A 24,517-nucleotide genomic window follows, 5' to 3' on the forward strand; every position below is an offset into this window, starting at 1 on the left:
TTTAACCTATAAAAAGAAAGCACATACATGAGAACTATTCTCAGTTTTTACTTCTCTTCCTCCCACAGAACCAGAACAAAATCAATTCAGGGAATAAAGAAAGATCCTGTAGAGACTTCAGTACAATGCAGCTTCTCATTTGGCCTTATGTTTATCTTTGTTTCTCTTGTGCTCTTTTTCAGAAAGCTCAGAATCCAGTATAAGAAATGAATTTTCAAAATCCTTCAGTGAAGATTTAAAAAAGAGGTTTAGACAAGGCTCTAACATCAGCAAATTTGATGAAAACATAAGTGGATAATCAATTATCCATTATCAATTATCAATAGATAAATATCTTGTAATTTGAACATCTTTTCATGGAAAATGACTTAGTAAGCAGAAAATCCAATTATATAAAAGAAAACATTGCATTGTAAATTTATTTTCTCAACATGCTATTGGAGTACTGACCAGAAGAGTAAAAGACAGATGGGTAAGTGAATAAATTTCCCAGCTGTTTGAACATCTAGTACTTACACTGAACAGTCCTGCAAAGAGAAGCCATCTTCAAAATTATAATGTACATTTGCAAAATGTATAGTCCAGAGAGCGCTTCAGACAAAGCAATCTAGGGGCTGTTTTTGTGTTTATAGGCTTTCAGCGATATATCTAAGTCTGAAGAATGGAAGATTACATTTATCAGAAAGGTTTTGAAAAGCATGGACACTTTCAAGCTCAATCTTAATGACTGCTCCTAGAAACTTTATGGAAACAGAGAAATCTGCCATAGTGGCTTTACCATTCCGTTTAATAAAACAAAAATTTCATCATTTCAGATTTAAGCTAAGGGAGATAGCTATAAATCTGCTTGGCATGTTTAAAGCATCAAAGAGATCTGATATTAGAGCCCTCTTCTTCTTCGTTCTGTAAAAGAAATGTGTTATCTCCTTTTGGAGGAAGTTTAGTTCCAGAAATTCACATTAATCATATAATATTAATTTGTTCATGTTCTTTGTCAAACGAGCTCTCTAAACTCTTTTAGCTTTTGTTAATCATGAACAGAAGAATCCCTAGATTAGACTTACACACTATTTTTGATAAAATTTGCATTAACAGAAGAAAGAGAAAGACTATCTATATTAATATGAAAGCTGTTTTCTTTCTTATTTTCCCAAGACTTGGATCTATAGCTGTATGAGTAGTGGAGAAGATATAAAGTGTAAGTATTATGTTGTTTCCCACAGAAAATAGGTTATTGAGAATATTTCAATTATGGAATGGTAGTGTAATATAACTACATTTGTCTGTAATCTCATGCAGAGAAAGCATGAGAAAGTGCTGCTTTCATCATCAAAACAAACTCTCATAAAAATTTTATAAGCCAGCAAAACACAGATGGTTGAAGGCATATGTTAGATCACTGTAGTTTTATTTGCTTAGGAAGACTTTTTCAACTCAAGCTGAAAAGTTTCTCTTAGAACTCCAACTGAACATGGGAAACAAATTGCGTAGCATTTCTCTCTACAAAAGCACTTTCGTCACATGTAAGTACTTGCCCAGCTAAAAATGAGGTTGGAAGTGCTGTATTAAAACTGAAGTATCCATACCTGCTTTATCTACTTTCTTCTGTAGTATACTCCTGTTTCACTAGGCAAGGCCAAAGTACAAATCACTGAAGTCAATTTAAATTAAAACACACCCAACATGTTAGATAAGCATGTAATTGAGAGCCATTAGTTTTAAAGATTTTTCAGCTGTATGTACAAAATTCATTTCTGTGAATGGGTTTTTCACATTAAATGCTATTTCATAAAAAAACAGACGTTTTGAAATACAAAGTTTTCTTTACCATTTATAGCTGCTCCTGCACTTTATTATTCTTATAGATTCACATGTGCAATTTATTCATTAAACTACAAAAATATTAGTCAACTGCTATTTTCTCATCAAGCAGAATATGATTTATGATAGTGTGGGAGAAAAAAAATTTGGAGCCTGTTCCCAGGCCAAATAGAATTCAGGCTAAACCAAACAGCCAAATATCATTTTGAGTGCCAAAACTCATCTGCTAAATCCAGGTTTTGACATCTAGACTTAGCCAGCAAGTTGCATGTTGCCGTTTAAAATTTCACAGGAGCCTGTATTTAGAGAAGACCTGATTTTTCATTTTGGTCTTTTGGTCTTCAGGGCTCTCCTGTCTCACCTGCACTTTGACACCCATTTGCATTATACCGGTAAAGTCCCTGAAACATTGCTCCAGCCACAGGTCTTCCTGGACACGGGTGAGACACACTACCACTTGTCGCTGTTGCTACCTGTCAACATCAACATGCTCCAGACAAAACCACGTGCCACTCTGGATAATATCTCAAAGCTATTTTTTTTAACCAACCTTTAGTACTTCAGCTTTTTAGCTTATCAGAAATTTCTTCAAGTATTTCATTGCACAAAACGCTATAAAAATAATAAAAAAAAAACAAAGCAGAGAAATAGTGGACCCTAAGTATATTGCTGATTCTGCTACTCCTCAGGTAGACAGCATAGAGATACTTTCAAGGCAAAATAATAATATGTTCAACCAGTGTTGAAGCTTTCAGGCCTTAATATCTGAACTAGAAATACCACTTGACCATAGAGCTTAGACAGCTCTAGTAGTGTCTCTGTTCCTGTTTTACATGTGTACATTTGAAGACAAAGACACACACACACACTGCATGAAGTGAAATATGCTATGAAGGACACTGATCCCACTGAGTAGTTGCTGCCCTGCTTTTCACAGCTTTAGAAACTGGAATTTCTATTTTTGACTAACACTCAGAGTTCCAAAAAGAAATGTATCTACCTTCCCTCCACATCGACTCCTAGAAACCAGACCAGAACAAACTTCATATCCGATCTGATCAGCAATTGACACAATCTCATGGCAACAAATTTCCTGAGGTTTTGTTTCTTTCTTTCTTTCTTTCTTTCTTTCTTTTTTTTCAGAGAGTCTATATTTTTTTTTTTCTGAGAGACATACCGATATGTCTGGGAATGATACATTGCATAGGATTAATAAGTCTGCAACAAGACTGAACATTTCCTGTCATTGCAAGTATTGCAAAATCTGGTCATACGCAAAAAGCAGTGTTGCAAAATCGTATAGAAAATTGAAGATCACAAGGTGGCCAAAATTTCCTACCAGGGCACATTACTGGACAGATCTTAAAATCTTCTACTTCCAATGTGCTAAAAGCAGTGTAAATGCAACCCGCAGGAAGGTTCAAAATGATAATATCTTTCCTTCTTATTTACCTTGGTATTTCCATGTAGTCCTGATCCAGACCCTTTAACTGCGTTATTATGAAGAACTCAGCAACAGCGCTGCCTCAATTTTTGCAGACAATATATATTTACTAGAAATTTATTCTTCTCACTTTAGCATGAAATGCCCTAGAAATGTGTTTTCCCGCTCAACACCACACTGCCTACATACTCCCAGAGTGCAAAGTGCTGTGCTGGTACTGATGCTGTCATCTTTTCTTACCTACTATTTCTTTATAAGGACAAGACAAATATTACTCAATATCCTAAATTTCTTTAACAAGCTGAAAGCTGAGTGTTTGCTTGCACACACAACATTAAGCGTTGAACATAGTCTGCAAATAGCTTAAGCCTTATGCTACTGGTTATAATTGGGTAAGATTAGAACAAGGTAGCTAATGATATAATTATAAACAAGCGTTTGTGAATGAATTTTCTTCAGATGAAGTTTGCAGTTATTCTGCACTTGTTTCTATCTGAGAGTTGCTTGATGCTCTTTCCTATTACTTGTGCAGAATGCCCATCTCAGTGCTCCAAACTGAAATTTGTGGATGATCACCTCATGAGGGAGTGAATGGGGAAAAAAAAAACAACAAACCCACAACAAAGCTGCTCGCAGGTAAACAAAACAACATGAACTGGAGATCACAATAAAGATGAAACAATTTTAAAAAATGCAAAAATATGTAAAGCTGTAAAATGACATTCATTTTACACTGAAAATGGAGAAAGAAAAGTCAAAGGCAAAAATGTCTTGAAATGTGGATAGTTTTTACTTTAATATTTAACTGTCACTTTAGATGAGTGCCCACAGAGCTCCCTGGCCCTTTACAGATAGAGATAATTAAAATTAATGCAGTAGATCTACTGACAAACATTTTTTAAAAAAACTCATTAGAATGCTTCACTTACAAATAAGACATCATACTGTGTATTTACTTAACAGAAATTTTAAAAATAGTAGAAAATCCACATATTTTATATAACTAATTGACTAATGCCCAAATTGTTATGCTCCTTAATTATCGCAGCCACAGAACAGCACAGATCAATACTGTGTTGATTTCCTCTACTCAGGAAGTAGGTCACAAACTGATTTACCATTCTGGGAAAGAATTTGCATGGCAGACATTTTCATTCATCTATTATTTCTGTTGTGTGGAAAGCACATGAAAATCCTGCTTGCATCATCAGTACAACATCTGAACTCTGATGTACTTTAGCAGCTTGAAATGAATGAGCAATTCATAAGCTAAGTTCACTTGGTATTTAATGCACTGGTGAATGTTGTCCCCTATAGGTTATGCATCAAGTATGATAAGCAAAGTAAGTGAGAATTTTGCAACCTACAAAATAGATTCCTTATGTTAGGGATGGTCTGGGTTACTGCTGAGTTCCTTAAACACTGCATAATTATCCGTAGCAAAAGATGAAATAGCTTCTGTCTTGCTAACCTCCAAAATCACCATTATTATGACAGAAGAAGCAGGATTACTACCTGACACAGGAGCAGTTCTGAAAAAAATAAATCTCTGCTTAAAGTACCACACCTGCTCAAAACACCAATAGCACCAAATGCACTTCTGTTTCAGCTACTTAGCTTGAAAGAGAATCTTTCATCCCACTATTTGAGAGCTAAAAAAAATCGTTACCACCAACAATAAAGTTGCTAATGGTATCTGGATACTCAGCACATTAGAAGATACAAAGATAAATGGCACAATTTGCTAAGCTATATAAAAGTTAGCATAGTGCATCTTAAAAATCTCCCCAAAATTCAGGAATAACATTTATGTTTTTTATATATTAGAATACTTTAGATATCCAGAAATAATTTTGATACTGAAACTTGTATCGTGGTTGCTGAAGACCTAGCTTTTAATAGTCAAGTTTTTAAACAAACCTTGACCTTTAATAACTTAAAAAGTTTAAGTTTAAAAATTCCATTGCAAAATCAGCGTAAGAATACAATTTCATCTATAAGCAGAAAGTTACAGTATATATACATTCTGCTGGGGATTTAATGCTTACAGAGACATTTTTCCCCCCCAAAATGGAGTTTAACGTACAAATTAATTGTGAAAAAATTGCAAAGACTTTAACAGAAAGCAAGTCTTTCTGTTATTAATATATTACTTTAAGTCACATAATTTTCAAAATATTTTTTCTAAAAATTGAAATAGAACAAAAGCTTTACTTTTTTTCATTCTGAAACACATAAAATATCTCATTTACCAGTACATCTCTTGTTCTTCACTATATCATTCATTTGATCTTCAAAAAAACCTATGCAGCTGGTGTGCAATCTAAATTATTTTCAACAACCAAAACAACATTTCAGGATTTAAGTGAATATACCTTAAGAAAAACATAGAAGCTACTCTTACCTTTTGTCCTCCACATATACATTAGCTTCCAGAGTGCTGCGAACTTTTGGATTCCCTTTTGATAGGCTGGAATATTTCTTGCAAGGCTCATATTTGTAAATTTACATACATATATATATATATTCTTCATGAATTGGTTATACACTTTAAGATATTTGTAAACTGAACAGAAAGTTTTGAAAGCCCCACTAATGTAGATTACTTTGAATCAGATCCAAATTCTTTCAGAACAGGTATGAATATCCACAGTGATGTTGGGCATCTAGCAGAACAGGGTTATCCTAGATGAAAGGTACTTGCTCAGTCTAAAACACCCACTGCACTGGCAAACTACCTGCAAGACTTTGAAATGATTATGGTTGTCATATAGCTGAAAACTTTCACTGAGCCAATCTCAACTTGAAGAGAAAGAAAAAGAAAACAGAAAAATTTCTGTTTTATCACTTCTGCTAGTAAAAATTTCTCATTTGCCTAGCTTACAGGCATGTGAAAATGAAAAACAGAAAAAGAGTTTTTGACCTAAACGACTTCACCACCATCTCATGTGACAGTCAGCTCCTAGATAATACTCGTAGTTTCTTGATTTTTTCCTCTGCCTTCTTAGAAGTCACTTTAATATCTTTATTGTTTCAAATTCAGACAGCGAAAGTCAATATTTCTCTCTTTACTTGCCATGTCTTCAGTAGGAATGTGTATAGGATAACCAAATTTCAGCTGGCAAAACACCTGCTGATTTTATGTCCTGTGTGAACTTGAGAAAGCATCACAAACTTTTAGACAGACCTTGCTTTCTTTTTTTTCACTGCTTTGTTGATGCCCAGGCTTTCCAGTCTAATGTAAATACTCTTAAAAAGATTTATCATTAGAAGCTAAAACTGAAAATATAAAATTAAAATTAGCATAAATTTTTAGTCTTAGGAATTTCCAGAGATCAACAATCTAAGGCATAGAGTTTGAACAATAAAACACACGTTTGTTTACTTATCCAGTGACATCCAGTATAGTCATGATAAATTTACCATATATACTCAAAATTATTGACATGTTTTTCAGTGAAAAATATCATATAATGGATCAATGTGATCAATGCAGCATTTCTTTCAGATAATTGACTGCCAAGAAGAGTCCTTCACCACAGCAGCCAGCTCCTTATAAGAAGATAGCACTCCAGATGAATATTTGGAAGGACAGTGCAGTACAGTCATCGACAATCTCATCTTTTGGTAAGCCTTCTCTATGAATATGTTGTTTTCTCGTGATGTTTCTTAAAGGAATAACTGATTCCAAAACAAAACAAGAGCGCATTAACTTCACATTGACTTTTCTAAACTCTTTCAACACATTAGCTTGTTGTAATTTTCATGTCAGTATTTACTGAGATACTGAGAAGTTCTAGTACATTCGCTATCATATCTGTAAGATTTTGGTTTCTTAAAATGTGAAGCTATTGAAAGAACTGTAAGGAATGTGATCTGGAGAAATGCAAAGAAGTACTGAGTGAAGGTGAGTGGAGTATCTACATATGAAAAAAAAAGTAAGAAACTGACTTAAAACAGAAATGTATTTTTTCCTTCAAAGCTGATAAGATTGAATTTGAGCTTACACATTAAGTCCTGAATAGGTTCAACAGAACCATGTGATTAAATAATAAAAAAAAGTTATTAAAGTAAAAAGCAGGCAGTATTAAAAAAATATGTCCTTTTTGGGAGGAAGAGTAGGAAAGACAGACAAAAAAATGGTAGATAAACACGACTAAAAATCATTTTACATATTAAGAAGTTGAGTGTTTTAGCTTGAAAAGGCTCAGAAAAATGTCTACAAAGGAGATAAATGCTTTCTCTTTAACTAGCAGTCAGATTGAAAGTCAGTGAGAACTGAGTGACAAAGGATAAGAAACCATAGATTTAATAAAATCATTGTTTTCCATCTGATTTTGTTGAGTTAGAAGTTAAAATGAAATGTGCAAGAAACTGTACTTCTACATCTGACAGAGCTGAAATTTGGAAAGGCTTCAGGTAGGAGTATATCTGTGCAATAGTTAAGATATGCAAGAAGATATGCAAGAAATGCACTTTGCCTTTTGGACTCTTGAATTCACACTGACTACTTTTCAAAATATGTAGTTTAAATATGTAGCTTAAAACTGTATTTAATTTGCTTTTCTCAGGTTTTTTTTTTTTTTTTTTTTTTCCTCAAGGTCATTTAGATTCACAGACATAGACATACTAGTTAAAAGTTAATTTACTTTTGTTGATTATTCAGCAGTGGAAGTCATATATTTCTCCCACTGGCATCATTACCATGAATTAATAGCACTGCTCACTGTTATTTTTATTGGAAAGAATGACTTTCAACTATTATGTCTCAGCTGGAGCAATCATACAATATCTTAGGTTATCTTATTCATTCCACATTCCATATTAAACTAACTTGAGTGCTACCCTTAAGTGGATGAATATTGTAGGATATAATAAGAGAACATAATGAAACCTTGTTTGTTCAGACATCTCCCAATCTGGGTTTAATTAAACTCCTTTTTTTGTTTTTGTTGTTATTAATTCTAATCAAGTTTTGTGAATTGGTCTTAAAGAAAATCTGAAGAGAAGACACTTCTCTGTCCTAGAGGCTCAATTCTGCATTCATTGCTTATGACATTTCTGTAGTATTCTTCCAGTAATTTCAGTGTTTAGGGATAGAGGGACTGGGCCTTGGCAAGGAACGTATAAAGGCAAATCAATTTACCTTTCCTGAAAATCCAATAACAAGGACTAAGAATACAGTGCCTGTTGGAGCACGAACCAAGGCGTAGGGAAAGGCTGGCATCCCCCCAAGTGCTCATGGAGCTACCTGACCCTGACCACGTCTCACCCATAGTCCACTGTATGCATCAGATTGGCCCACAGCTGGTGCCCATGGTGCGTACGAGTAGAGAGAAGCTGCCTGGCTACCTATGGCCCACAGGTAGCCATAGGTAGATGGCTACCTATGCCATCTACCTATGCTATCTACCAGATGGTATGTATCATCTGGTGTCAGGATAACAAAGCTTGTGTCTGGCTTATTCTTGGCTTTCACTAATTGCTGTCTATATGATCAAGGAAAATTTTTTGGGAGGAAAACAGTGACACAAAGGAAGTCACGGAGGGCCATACATTTATTTGTGGCACTTAAGGGGTGGGCGGGTCTGATTTCTGTTCTCTGCATGGAACAGTATTTGCCCTGTTGACCCCTTGTCCATCAGCTGTAATAGTTTCTGTCTGGCTGGCTCCTGTAGCAATGTATTCTCAGTTCTGTGCCTGTTGTAAGAATCACCATCATAAAAGACTGACAAATGAAATCAACAACCAGGAGAAAAGCAAAACAAGGAAGCTTTCCTTCTCAATAGAATAAAATCTAGCATTTGTTTTTCGCCTCACTGTTAGGCTCCTCTTTAAATAAAGCAATCAGAAGTTTAAACAGGGAGGAAAATTGCTCACAAATCCAATAAAATTTGGAATCTGCAGCTACCAGCAATACCAGGGGATTTCCACCCAATATATTTGCCAACAAATCAATAACAAGAGTAAATCCTTCTACACTAAGGACAATCAAATGCTCACTAACAGGTACCATCACCTAAATGAATATAATCCCCTTAGTGCTCTGTATGTGTCAAAGTTAATACCAAAGGAAGCTTACGCTTTATATGTGATAAGCTAAAGGATATTTCTTAATAATGGTTTAAATAAAAGGAAATTATGGAGATTTTGAATTTAATGATTATGAACTGACTTTGCTCCACTGGAGCCTTTTCCTGAAATGCTGGGTTTTCTTATCCCAAAGAGAATACTAGTCCATCAGGACTTATGCTAAGCCTGAAATGAATTCACAATACTTTTAATTTGGAGGCCATCCAAAAAAGACTTTTTTTCTTTTGTCAGGATGTTTATCTGATGTTTACTTGTGACTAAAGGTTACTTATACGTTCTGCACAGGATCTTTAATGTTCAGCTGTTTCTTTTTTGACTCGTTTCTGACATTATTATCATTTGCAATTATCATGTAAAATATGGTTCACGAAACTTTCTGAGATACCCTAATGTTCTTTGCCACCATCTATCCAAAGTGGTTTAATCTTTTATACTCATGAGTCCTGCCTCAGACTCTAAATATTCACCAGTTGGTGACTTAGATGAAGAGTGGAAAATCCATAGATGGAAAAGAAACCCACAAAATCACACACACACTCACAAAAAAAACCCAAACCAAACACACGCACACACACACAAAAAACTCCAAACCAAAAACCCCTACCACAACAGAGTTTTTGTTCTGTAAGAAAAAAGAGAAAAAGGCATCAGAGATCCTTTCTCTAGGTCCTGCCCATCTTCCAAGGGAATAGATGAAAAGGTAGCAAAAAAAGCCAAGATGCACTAAAATGCAAAGCAGCTGGCTGGGGAGCCTGGCTGCAGGACAGTTTGCCTTGTCTGGGGATCTGGAGTTGGAGAGGGGTTGCAGCAGCATTTCCACTGAGCTTTCTTACTATGGAGGAGCTCCAAGGCTTCCTGAAGGGCTCAGGCCCTTGAGAGCATCTGTAGAGAAAAATGGCTAGACAGATCGCAGGACAGAAAACAGATTTAAAGTAGAAAATCCAAAAAACCCAACATAATTCCAGAGACGTTCTGAGAAAAGTGCCATATATCATTGTCAAAACACACCAGTGAAAGCCCTTGTAGGCAACCCTGATTTCCATAGTTCCCTCTGAAAGTAATGCTTCTATTTATTTCTAACAGATAGGAAGAATAAAATTTGATAGAGCAAATTCTCAGCTAAAAAACACTGTTTTTTCAACATTAGTCATGAGCGTTATCACAAGCTATGCATTTTTACCAGCAATGAACAAGATCCTGCATGCTGTACTCACGAAAATTAGCACCAGCAAAGAGGACCCACTGTTTCACAGGTGCTATGATGGCGTAATTGCTAGGAAAACATAGCCTACACAGTCCATCTTTCATTGGCTCAAACAGATGGAATTCAGAAGGTGACACATCCAGACTATACTGTGGATGTGGTAGGACATTTCAGCCACGATTGGCAGTATGCTGCCAGTGTGCTGCATGGGTCTTCAAACTGGTATGGGGCCTGATGTTGTGTTGCAAGAGAAGGGTTGTCTTCTTCTCTGGCCTGACTCTGGAACTTCAAGCCTTCAGCTTAATCAGAATCGTGATCACAGCTGATGGCTTGTTCAAGTTCCAGAAAAACCAAGTAGATGGATCAGCTCTTTCCTATCCCAAGAAGTGCACTTCACTTTACCTACTGAGGCCTGCATCTTGTCAATAGGGAATTCACATGTAACCTCTCAATGGACTGCTATTTAGACTACAGTTCATAATGGTGACACCATCATCACCTTTAGCCTCATATTGGTTCAATAGGTCCTGACAGACTTGCATACAGTGTCTTTCTGTTCCTGTGTGAGCATTCACGGGACTCATCTGGTGCAAACTCAAAGTACAAACTTTGGGATATCTCAATTTTGCCACCACTGTTTCCAATGCATTGAAGCTGATACTCAGCTCTGTACACAATGTCCTGATTGTAATCTGCCAGTTTGTGTGGATGGGCTGGTTGAGACACTCTTCATTTTGTGATGTGACAGCTGTGCATGGCCACCTGGAATGTGGCTTGTCTTTTACGTCGCTGTCATCACTGCTGAAGCAGTGCTCACCCACTGCCTCACTGTGCTCAAATCCACTGTTTGGTCTCCATAAACGCTTAGCAAAAATTGATGACTGTCAGTGGGTGCTGTTTTTTCCAAATGGTGGAATTCAGAAACACACCTTTGCTTCACATGAACTTCCATGTCTTAGTGCCCCTCTGCTGCCATCTGTCATATGGCAACAAAATTTGATGAAATTGTGGTGGGAAGTTTCAACCTCTACTGCATCCCACCAAGATCTGTCTCTGATGTCATAGGTAAAAGTAATCAAAGAAGAAGCATTACTTTCAGAGCATCCCTTATAGAATCTTCTTGTTTAAGGTGAAAGTTGCTTTTTTTCTTTTCTGAATCAGGAAACATCTATTAACATAAGTATTCTAAGTACTGGGAACAGATAGTCTGGCCTTCTGATCTCCGGTTTAATGTCCAGATTTCTTTATCTTGTCTGTGGTAGACCATACTGTATCTTGAACTTAATAAAGGTCTTTAGAAAAAAAAATTATAATTGAGGAAAATAGTACTAGTGAACACCTCATTGCACCTCCTTTCTGATGCAACATGATAAAGCTACAATTTCTTTCCCTTTGCAATATCTTCCTGAAACCCAAGTTATCCTGATCTTAATTCCTGCAACAGAACATCACAGGGAGGCCTGTTAGCACCACCCATAGTTGAATGTATGATTCATGCATTTTGGGAACACATTGTTCGGGAGAGGGTGACTTGTATACTCTGGGTTACTCTGCCTGAATTCAAGAGTGTAAAAGAGAATATTCAGAATTTTAGAGAGGTGTGTGAAAAATTGGCAGTATACTAGCTGATTTAATAAGCTAAGTGTAAGAAAGTAATGAAACATTGCAGTTTGACAGAAGAGAGAGCATTCTTTTTTTTAACTAGGTGTTACTGTTATGACGGCAATGAGCAAAATCAGTATTCTGTAATTAGCAGAAGGAAATTTGAGATGCCAGTCCAACGAGTCACAAGTTCAAACAGTGAGTGTTTTAAATATACGTACAATATATAGCAATAACAAGGTGCCTTTCACAAAATGATTTGCACTCTAATAATGGCTCTCATTACACTCTAAAATTTCATTACTCTCATACACTCTAAAATTTCTATAGGTTAGATACATTTACTGAGCAATGCATTAACAATCTGAAAGGTATTTCCCGGGAAGTCAGGAAAGGAGGTATGGAAAAGAACTGCTCCTCGGCAGTAACACCTTTCAAAGACAGAAAAAAGATGAATACCGGTAGCAGAAAACAGGACAAGTTCAACATGGGTATCAGTGAGGACATGTAGTTTGAGACAGAAAATCTGCTTTTTAATGAATAGAACCAAAAAAATAGTCACACTGATTCTAAAAGTGTAATGTTGTGCAGGTCTCTGAACACCACAAGGAAGAGAATCAAAATGGTTAATTTAGCGGCGATGAAGACTTTGCATCTGATACCAATTCTCCTTAAAACATACACTCATCAACATGCTTCACTTCAACACTGATTTATACCTCTGTTCATATCAAATGCCTAGATGATTAACAAAAGGCTAGTAAAGAATTGCATGAAAAGCCTTAATGCAGGCCTATTAGCACTTCTCTATGAAGTGCATTGCAGCATTCAAGCTAATTACTTCATGCAATTAACCAAAGAAATCTTTTGACTGTATTTTATGGCCTGGTGGCCTGGTCCTGCAAGAGTTATCTGTACTCCTGGCTTAAAATATATGAGCAGTCTCCTTTGCATCATTAGGATTCACATGCTTAAAATTAGACATGTGAGTAATTTTTTCTTCTTTGTAGGCTAGGGCTTTTGCAGAACTAATGAGACACCAGATGGCTGGATGGCACTGAACTTTAGAAGACGAATAAAGAGTAATCGTGGAAATTATCATCTGATAAATCACATTACAATCCCTAGGAAAATAATGGAAGTGAGCTTGCCTTTTTTTTTTTTTTTTTTTTTTTTTTTTTTTTTTTTTTAGCAGCTGACAGAAGAAACTTGAGCAATAAACAGCAGCTAGTGAAATTATGATATGCACATATGCGCTGGAACACAGGGTGACTAGAGTGGGGGTTGAAAATTTGTAACAAAAAGCAATTTTGGATCATGCATGCAGCATTAGTAGACATCAGATACAATACCTAAGAAATCATACTTGAAAAATTAGTCTCAGATGGGTCTGAAATGAGCACTGTCTTGTGGATTTAAAATTGTCTGACAAGCTACAAATGAAGGGTAATGATAGATGGTGAGATATTGAGCTTAGGGGGAAAAAAGAAGCAATACAAATGTTTAAGCACCAGAACATTTTGAGTGATGAGAAGCATTTATGAGAATTATGTAGTGTCTCTGAACATTGACCAGGGGTGGTATGCAATGACCACCATGCTGGGAGAACTTAGGAGAGTGGGCTGAGAAAATAATCTGACATAAATATTAGAAACTAGAAATAATGAGTATTATTGCAAAAAAAAAAAAAAAAAAAAAAAAAAAAAAAAAAAAAAAAAAGGCATGAAGGAGGGCAACCATTTTAAGTTAGGAATAGTCTCCTGGAATAAAACTTGCATAATCAGAGAGTGGTTTTACACATTTTTGGATGTCAGGAAATAATATGGACATTTAAAGATGGGAATGGTGAGGCAGGAAGCTTAATTATATAGTATGAAATGGCCTGACATTCTATAGCTCAGCCACTAGAATGAAAAAAAACTGGCCACTTTTTGCATGTGTATCATTAAATTAATCTCTTTTCTAAAATTAGTTGTTCTTATATTACTGGTCATTACTACCATGTGAGCAAGAAATTAATCTTTGTGCATTCCACTGGCCACGTATGCCCATGTGGCTATTATACCTTTTCTGTCCTGTAGAAATACCAGGCTGTCTGCACAGCAGAGGAGCCATCTGTAACCACAAAGGACAACTGCAGGATTTAACTCAGAAAAGCAGATGAAGGAAAGAGCAAGTATGAATTGATTAGCAATGTCATAATTTGGTAAGTACATTGACGCTTCCATGCGTTTCTTAATCCACATGATAAATAATTGCACTCCACACCCTCCGTCTTCTTCATATATTGTGTTGCCAGCTTAAAAACACTACTGCTTAAATAAGAAACTAGCATTATTAAAGCTCACATTTGCTGTATACTCCATTGATGTATACTGCTGTGTTTCAAATAAGTATAGTAAGATAACCTTGGTTATGATCTAGCAGGGCCTTCATAACCTAAGGACTTTTCCGAACATAGCAGGTAGCTGTGATTCAAGCCTACAAGTGCTGTCAAGGTGATGGTATCTAAGAGTCACAACTACTTTTACAGTTTAAAAACTGCAGTAAAAACAAATCAATACACTGACTGAGGCTACTTTTCAGAAAGAAGAAAGAAAAAAATACAAAGGTGAAGATTTCACAAGGTAGATTAGTAACCACTACATGGCAGCCTATAGCTATTTTTTATCCTCAGCTGCACTTCCTGAATTTTGCTAGGTAATACTGCAGCATCCTTTATTGATTCAAACGTTTTTCATTTCCATTATAATAATAGAAGTTTGTTCAGACTTAAAATAAGTACAACAGGATCACAGGTTATGCTTCCCACTGTAATACTAACTAGATGTTTTTCTTATCACATTTTAAAAAATAAATGACTCCAACTTTCAATCCATCACAAGAGTTACAAAAATACAACAGTGGGTTTGAAAAATTACTTGAACTAGTCAAAAATAAAAATTGGTTAATATACCATAAAAGCTGGGCTTTTTTATTTTATTTCTTTTTTTTTTTTTTTTCCCCCTACGTCACTACATGAGAATCTGTTATTATTACTAACTGGAATTTTAGCTTTAAGAAGGTACTAATGCTGCTAGAAGATTACTTTTTCAGTTTCTGAATCCAACCACAAAGAGACAAAATAACAAGCATATTTTAAAGCCTTCAAATTTTACATGCTTCCAGGAAGATAGACACTTTACTGGTGAGAATGAAGATTTTATTTTCCGTCTATTCTTAAAATGTTCACAGTTACACTAGTTTTCAAACAGGGAATCTGACAGTTTTTCTGTCAAAATCTCTATAAAAATCAGCCACTATTGAAAAGCTTTCATTCACTAATAATTTGTACAGACAATGCAAACTTCCAATGGCCTAAAGCAGATAAAGGGCTAGGCTCGTGGAACTCACCCCAGTCTCCAAATATGTCTGGTTTTTACTCTGCCACTGTTATGCTACTTGACTGGGCACAAAATAGGCTAGAAGGTGATTTCTTACCAAAAGAACAAAGTCTGCGGGGGAATTCTTCTCTCTTTGGGGTCATCAGTGCCACTGACACCTCCCATGAGTCTGCAGATGCCAGCCTAGGTTTTGGGATGGCTGTGCAAAACCTGCATATCAACCACAGATTTTCTTATGTGAGCAACACAATGCTACACAGAAAAGCAGGTGGTTTTTTTTCTTTTTTTTTTTTCTTTTCTGCCAGCTGTGAGCTGTGGCTTCACTACAGCCCACTAATGAAGTATTTTTTCCTCACAGTTTCATCCATCCTAATACATTGCTATTATGTGTTTTACATTCAGCCCTCCTGTTCTTTTGTATTTGCTGTTCTGTTCCTTCTCCCTTTTTAATGAATTTCTTTCCATCACTCAGTTAGAATCTACTATCTTGCATAAAGTCAGAGAAGTATACTTCAATAAATCACACACAGCCGCCCATATCGGACACTTAAGTTGTGCGAGAAGCCTGTCTTCAAGCCTTCTGAATTTGAGAGAATTCTTTTTGGACTTTTCTGTCCTATAATGCAAATCAATCACTGGGGTTTTTTTGGAGCTTCTCTGCTCCTGTGAGATTCTAGAGAAAGAGTCCTCTACTGATATTTACAGGGGCTATTTGAGACTGAGGTGGACAGAGTAGCCACCAGGGTGCCTTGCACCAGAACCCAGCAAGAGAGGCAGTACTGACCTGCTGGGGAAGCAGGAGGTGTACCCCCATGCTGTGAAATATCCTGAGCACTTTCTTCATGAAGCATACCTTCAGGCAAGAATGAAGTTGCACATCATTTAAATATTGTTTCACCCTTTGTTTTGGGTTATCTAATCAGTTTATTTGATCTGTTCTAATCTGTATTTCTGAAAATTATCAAAATATAAAGAGTGCTGTGAAAAGACCATTCCAACCTTCCCACAAAAGGGCTATGTCTTGGAGGTTTTGGATTTGTTCACACACACACACACACACACACCCCTTTTATCTCAGTAGGGGTTTGAAAAACCAGCAACAAAAAAATGTTTCTGCTAACTAGCATCTGTCATTTTAAACAGGAATTGATAGCTTTGTTTTCTTACCTTCACAATTTGGCAGCCATTTTCAAGAAAGTAGTGTGTGTTGATGTGGGACTTGGTAGCAGCTTGCAAATAGTCCTAGAGAAGAAAGGAAATTTAATTTCATATCCTTAGTGTAATAGGATGCTGAACAACACAAGGACAGTGAAACCTCCACTGCAGGTAACAACAAATCCCAAGTCCTTTACTTGCCAAAGCTTTTGTTTGCCCATTTCATTTTTCCTTTAAGCAAACAGTAGCTCTGCCATTTGTGTGATCTTTCATCTTTCTTTTTTCCTGCAGTACTGATGTTTGTTCCCAGGTATGATATGAATTGCCAAAGTGCTGTCTCACAGGCTTGCTAACAAACTCTGTCGCTGCTCCTGTGCCAAGGAGTGCTCTGGCACAGGCACAGAACAGCCTGCAAACGGCTGCCTTGCTGCTGCATAGAACCTGGCACTTCTGTTCAGCTCCAAAGTCTGTGAAATCTTAAGGCTGCTGAGATTATGTGACTTTCCAAGGTCATACAAGAAGGGGCAAAGCAGGTTTCCTTATTAATGAAATTTGGGAAACAAAGGTAAGAGTCTGCTCCTACGTAAACACTGTGGGTTTTTTGTTACAGAAGAAAGGGATTTTGATTTTCAAAACACCATTGCAACTTCTTTCATTGTAAAATATTGTCCAGAAGGAACTTTATTTCCTTGTACTGCCAGCCCCTGTTAAAAAGGAGAGCTTAAATATACACTAAGGATGATCATAAATAGCTTACAAAATCTCTTTGCATTTGAAAGTGATATGAATGACTCAGAGAAACATCAGTCAGATGGAGAAAAATTGGTCCAGATATCTGTATAGGCCTGCATGCAGGGCCTAAAATAGTTTTAATTTCCATGAAATATAAAATAGAAGTGTAGCCATGCACTTCATTTTCTCAGCAAGCTCTCAACGATAACAGCAATTCATAAGCCTCGTCACTTGGAGCTATACATACATAAATGAATTCCACTCACTCGAGAGCTACAAAACATTCTCAGAGACAAAAGCCACCTTCACCAGAAAACTTTTGTTTTTCCTCCATCATTAGAGAGAATGCATCTTTAAAAAACTGAGTTGTGAGCCTTTGCACAGAGCCACAAAACAACAGTTATACAGGGAAAGCAACTCTTTAGTGGGCAAAAAAAAGATATTTTGATCCAAAAATTGGGCATTTTTTTCCTTGAAACGAGTGCATAAGCCAAAAATGGCTCATGCCGTATTTATTTTCAATAAGTCATATTATTTCAATATGGCTTACTGAAATAAATATATTTTATTGAATGGCACAGCATAAAAATCTACATATCTTGTTGAAATATTCAGTGAGTCATTCCTGCCTAGCAAGTGCATTATTACATACTCTTGTTCTAAACACAAAGACAAACAACTGTAGAAATTTTTGCATACATCATTTCAAGTCCATCAAGCACAGTACATGTTACAGCCTCCATTCAGCAGCATACATTTTTTCCTGTATCTGAATCAGCTCTTAGTTATACAAAAAAATATGGGATTATGTCTTTGTTGAAGTAGGAGGTGAATGAGTAACAGAAGAGAAAACAAACACAAACCCAACAAAAAATCCCAACTAGTCAGTCTGCAGATAAAACACAATCCTTTACTGTGCTTAAATAAAGAGCTGCAGAGAAATGGCCTGATTTGTGGAAGTGATGGAAAGAAAGGAAAAAAAAGGAACTCATGAAATGATGTTCATTAAAAAAAAAACAACAAAAAAACAACAAACAACAACCTGATTTTAAGCCTTTGCTTCACTGTCTAATTTAAGTGTTGGTCAGTTCATCTCATTAGCATTGTCTATCCACATAAGCAAGAGAAAGCAAGATTTTGAAGTGGGTGAAGATGACAGCTCTGTTCTATAATGTATTCAGCCAAGGTGCCCTTATTCATGTATTATACACATGGGCATTTTTAATATGCAGTTGCAGCTATTTAAAACCGTGCTAATGCTTCATGAAGGAAAAAAAAAAAAAAGATCAGTCTACTGAGATTTTCACAGATATGACATGTCATTTTTCCTCTCACTATTTTAAAACGAGTGGCATCTGTGCAAAAGCTGAACTCTTGTTACTGAAGAGTTAATGCACCTTTTCTCTGAGATGCTGGAATGAAGCTCACTAACATCTCTTTGAGTTGTGATGATAGATGCTGGTTCCTGTTTTCAGAGAGAGAACTTCCAGGTTTCTGAAAATGGGGAAAAATGTCCTCAGCAGTGTGGTTGACAAGAATTGTGGCTTTTGTTTAATTAAAAAAAAAAAAAAAAGAAGAATTTTAAATTCTTCAGATTTGTATTAGTGATGTATTCACACTGTCTAAAATGAGCATCCAACTTGATGATTGACTTACTCTTCTCTGTTCTCTTTAGCCACAAAGGAGAATTGTTGTTTTGATTGTATTTTTGTTTTTCATTTTTTGGTTGTTTTTTTTTTTCTTGTTTTAAACAACACTGAATCAAATGTGTGATACCAAGAGTATTTAGACCTGGCCTGTTTGCTACTGTTGCAGTAAGAAGTGAACACAGATGCACTGCTTAATTTATGTGGAACATTTTCCAACCAACAGAAACTCGCTTATTTTGTTTGGCAAGGTAATTAGAACATTCACAAGTACATATCAGCAAATTTCTAATCCATGTAAGATTATGTATGTCTTACTCCCTTTCAGGGTATTGCTAACATACAAAAATAAAAATAATGGGTAATATCAAAGGCATCAAACAACTGAAGAGTAACAGGATAATGTAAACTGAAATGGCTCTCACACAGACAAACAACCTCAGTTTTCACATGACAGAGCTCCAGCTCATCAGCATATGAATTGCGCTAGTATCTTAAAACCTTTGCCTCTATGATTAACTGTGGGTATTATAATAGCCACAAGAAATAAGATACCATGACCTGTCTTCAATTATAGGTCAGGTATTCACTGTTTGTTTAAAGAGCAGCAATCTCCTGGGTTTAGTGTCTTACTCATCTCCACTTGTCCCCTGCTAAAATGTCCCAAAGATAAATGCATTCAAGGATTGACATGGCTTTTACCCAGACCTTTCCTTTTAGGATGGTAATTTGAATTCAACTCAGGTCAGCAGAAAGGAGATGGAATTAACCTCTTAAACATATACTCTATAGCTGCTGGAAGGAGGGGATCATGGGTCTTTGTTCTGCCACTCATGTCACAAGTGACCAGTATCTGGTCATCTTGTCAAAAGGATCAGAAAGTGAATAAAAGGGTGACTGAGTATTTGTCATCTTAGGAAGAGTCATTGCTATATTTAAAAAAAAAAAAATTAGTAAGTCTTTTAACACTACAACTTGATGGCTGCCAAATAAATACCTGATGCATGCATATGTGAAATAACAGTTGGAGTAGGAGCATGTACTGCACAAGGGAATCTGCTGTGTAGACGAAAGCTGTAATAGCTTTTAAGTAGCTTTCCTACTTTAGCACCCAGAAACAACTGTATGAATAGCTTAACTTATCTATTACCACTGTTATGTAATATGATATATCCAAGGCATTTCACTATCTGGTTTGCAAAACTTTTTGAAAGACTAAAATAAAATATAGTTTTTATGTTAACACTTATACATGGTCCATCATTATTGTAGTTGCACTGCTACGTTCTATTGGCTTTTTATCACAGGCAGTGATGCCTGTGAAAGTTTTTGCTCAGTAGTGTCAGGAGAGAATCATTTCCAGCAGCAGATGTGCATTTCCTTTCCTTGGATAAAGGCAATCTGAGGTAGCTATATTTTTATTTATAAATAAAAATGTACAGAATTAGGGGAATTTAATAGCACCTGACTGAACCTCTGCTGTAATGTGATATTGCAGATATCATGGTTACTATTCACACAATGAAGCTGATATTTAACTCATGGGCTTCACTATTTGAATCACCAAAGGGCAGAACTCACATGCTGGCAAACAAGTGATACTGCACTGAAATATACACCACAGCTCAGTCAGCTATGTCCTTGGGCCCATGAAAGAACTGTCAATCAAATACTATTAGATGTTTCTGATAACACCACTGAATGCAGAAGCTAAGTTCTGCTTTTATTTAGTGTAAACATGATAAGTAACAGAGCATGTTTTCAGTTTATATATTTCTTAATTTGAAGTTCAATTTTTCTTCCAGAGAAATGGCGTAGGACTATAAACAAGACATATGGTCAGTGTTTTTGTTTCTGTCACAGACATGACTTCTGTTAATTATCACTATTCTTGGCAGGCTCAGCAAAGAAGTCCAGGAAGATATTTTCAAGAGTCATCAGATTTCCACGCTAAATGAATTTTAGACTGTAAGCAGCACTCATGGCTTGCCCAAAAAAATCTGTGGTTTCCCTTTCCCTTCTACCACCACCGCAAAATGTACATATTGTCTTTGCAATAAATGGCAAGGAGCACAGCTAAGTTAAAATCATAAATAGCACAGGTGGACATGACACAGGCTATGTGATAGTTACAACATGTAAGGGTGGTGGATCTGATTTCTGATTTTATCACTTCCTCTCGCGTGTATTTGAAGAAGTAGTTGATCTGCACTTTCTGTGTCTCATCATGTATAATCTAGAGATAACTGTAAAACTCACACAAGATCCTTCAAAGCAACGTAACTACCTTAAAAAGCCTTTAGTTTTCTTCTCACTATACAGAATTTGATGCATTCTTAAAATAGCAGTCAGCAGCCACGGTTTCATTTTTCCAGGACAAGAGACCTACACACACTGCATACGTACAGAACCTGCTTTTATTAATATGGTGTACTGTGAGCTATTCTGGTGAAAGGCTTATCAATGCCCAGGGAAGCTGGGCCACATATGATCAAGCTGGAATGAGGGATGGTTTAAAAGCCACAGTATTGCCTGTTCCTGTGTGAAAGACTCGTGAGAAGTTTGACCTCTGCTCTGAGAAGCATTCTGGAGAGAATAAGTCAAGACACAGCTTGCTCTACAACCACAATGATCGCTGTAAGTACAACCTACCAAGCTTGAACGTGTTAGTCTGCAGTAGAAATAGAAACACTGTCTTGTACAGAACATACAGTTCTTGTCATGATGGCAGGGATGAATCTGTATTTGCAGGTCATTATTACCAGGCTCAAAACAGAAGTCCCAGTTCAGCAAAACAAAGTGCTCTAAATTATTTTAACTCACACAGAACTCTGTTTAATCTTCAGAGTGACTTCTTTATTAAGAAATCAATCATCCATTCATCTGGCAAGTCAACTTCTTATGCTAACTGCAGGATTTTAAGACAAATGTGGGCATGCTTGATGGCCCACAACATCCTATGAAACGTCTAGTGAAGGAGTAGCTACCCAACCATATAAAAGCTCTGGAGATTCCCTTCGTTCAGTCTTTTATCATAATATCCAAAACGTGGTAGGATCACAGTGCTGATATTGCTGCTTAACATACAAATTCATGTAGTCTCTTTACACCTGTCTTCCCCTCTGTTTTGCTATTTATGTCCTGTTTCTTGCCTTCTACCCAGATTGCAAGTTTTCTAAAGCATTAACTAAATGAGAGCTAGACAGTGTCCATATCTCCTGGGTGCTATAACATGTGAATAATAATTATGCTAATACTATCTATTCAAGAGAAAAAGCGGGACTGGCAGTCAGAGACCAGTGTAGTCAGATGAGCAAGTGTTATAATGATACCTTAAAATGACACTGATGTTCTGCCAGAGCAATGTAAGAGACATCAGAGGACTTTGGAAATTTAATGTTACTCTAGTGAGTAAGACAAAAAAAAAAAAATAAAAATCAGAGAATAAGACCAAGAATTGGAAATTAGGAAGCATTTTGTTAGCTTTGCCATTTCAAGTAGACTACTGAGAAGAGGCAAAGGCAGGCATCACATGTAAACCATAGGAATTCATGTAACACATCAGTTCAGTTTTACTTCATTTGAATTGCAGAGAGAAATCAAAATACTTTAGTGAAGTTTCACATCACTGGGATATGGGATTTTAAGTTACAGTGATATTAATGATACATTCCTGGGATGCATTATCCTTTAGTGTATCCTAAAATAACAACTATTTCCACTGACAGTAATCCTTGAGGAGAGAAGAGCTCACTGATAAGGTTCGAACTGATGAACTGTAATACAGATTTGCATTTATTGTCCCTTTTTATCTAGATTTTGGAGATGCTACTACTGTGAAATTCCAACATAGACAAAAGATGCGCAAATTATTATTGGAAAGATGTTGGGAAAGATATACCTAAAATGAAAAATCTTAATTTCAGTGATCTAAATTTTGAACCAGGTTTATCCTAGACGTTTAACTGAAAGACTGGAGAAAGACGCATTTCAGAGGTGCAATCACAATGGCAGTGTCATAACCTAAAACTAGCCTTACAAATCCTGTAACCAGCTTTGTTCTGGGCATTTTGCTTGGATGTGAAATGGATGTCTCTAATTTCTGTGGTGGTATATTTCACCATTTAACTCGGACCAGTTTCCATGGAAAGAGAACTTGTTTGGTCACTTAGCTACTTGAAATACTTAACCAAAAGTTTCTGCTTACACTGGGAGCAAGTCTCTCATGAAAAGCTTTGTCCATCTTAAAAGATTGCTCACAAAGCAAGTGAGACATGATGGTGGCCATTAGAGAGTGGGAAGATGAATGTGAATTGCTGCCTGTGAAGTACTGCCTCGTCTGTCTCAGGAGAGCAGCTGCCAAGCACACTCAAGAAAGAAATCTAAAATCAGACATCTGTATGTGCATTGCGTCCACCATGTTTGCTCGGAGGAGAGAGAACCATATGAAGCAAGACAGCAAAGGTGAAATCCAGCAAGACATCCTACTTTATTGCCATGGCAACCCCACCCTGATGAAAAGTAGAAAAACAATAAAACATCTTTAGAAAGAAAAAAAAAAAATGAATCAGTTGCATCTACCAAGGGAATTCAGGAAGATGCAATTTAAGGAAGAGCTTGACATTTCCACCATTTGGTAACTATTTGAAACAACAGCATGGCTACAGCTTTTGCAAGCTGCAGAGTTAAAACATATTGTACTTGATAAATTATTTAGTTTGCTTAGCAGCTGAATTCTGAATTATAAGTGAAAGCTGTAGTTACACATTATAATCTTTAATGCTACTGTAGCCTAACAGAATATTATTGTTATGATTTTCCTTGATGCCTTCTGACATCTGTCACCCTTTAGCACTATAATCACCTTTCCCGCATTTGACTTTTGAGAATGGGTGAATGCAGATGCATGCATGTCTTACGCAAGCATATGTCTGAGTCTCTACGTGTGCACTTAGAAAGAGTTTCAGGCTTTGATGCCTGCTGTATCTAAATTTGCTATTGATTTTCATGTGAATTGAAGGAGATTATGTACAGGCTCCATATAGACCCTGCTGGGGTCAGATATCAGAAATAAAACATCTGCTGGTAAAGAAAGCAGTGACATCTCTTGCACCACGGTAATGATGAGGAACCAGCACAATAACAAAAGGATGCTCTGTGCAAACTGCCAAAAGGGCAGTACTAGGACAGATGGAAAAGGCTTGTGCAAGGCAGTTTGTCTGCACAGCTCCTGTGGGAGTTAAAACTGCTCTAACTCCCTCTCTCCAGAAGGTTCCTGAAATGGAATAGCCACACCAATATGGTCTGTCCACTCCCTTCACTGAAGTCGTCCAGTGCAGCAGAGGCTTTACTGTACAGGAAAGTGTGCTGTTCTCCCTCAGCCTTAGGGAATCTGATTTAGTATAATCATGTGTGCTAAACATAATCCTCTAAATTT

General features: G+C 36.5%; 1 protein-coding gene and 1 long non-coding RNA gene across 6 annotated transcripts in view; one reads left to right on the forward strand and one right to left on the reverse strand.

The window, feature by feature from the left end:
• RNPC3 (RNA binding region (RNP1, RRM) containing 3) overlaps positions 1 to 24,517 on the forward strand; it is a 152,196-nt gene that overhangs the window by 69,620 nt on the left and 58,059 nt on the right. The window lies entirely within an intron of this gene.
• The window catches only part of LOC128072131 (uncharacterized), a 63,520-nt gene that overhangs the window by 6,123 nt on the left and 32,880 nt on the right, over positions 1 to 24,517 (reverse strand). For all 5 annotated transcript variants that reach the window (XR_008202143.1, XR_008202142.1, XR_008202141.1 and 2 more), the window contains 2 exons: positions 16,715 to 16,789; positions 15,645 to 15,757 (listed from right to left, as the gene is read on the reverse strand). This is a non-coding gene — a long non-coding RNA (uncharacterized LOC128072131). The remainder of the gene's footprint in view (positions 1 to 15,644; positions 15,758 to 16,714; positions 16,790 to 24,517) is intronic.

The sequence above is a fragment of the Tympanuchus pallidicinctus genome, unplaced genomic scaffold (assembly GCF_026119805.1).
Source record: "Tympanuchus pallidicinctus isolate F22 unplaced genomic scaffold, pur_lepc_1.0 scaffold7, whole genome shotgun sequence".
Taxonomy (NCBI): Eukaryota; Metazoa; Chordata; class Aves; order Galliformes; family Phasianidae; genus Tympanuchus; species Tympanuchus pallidicinctus.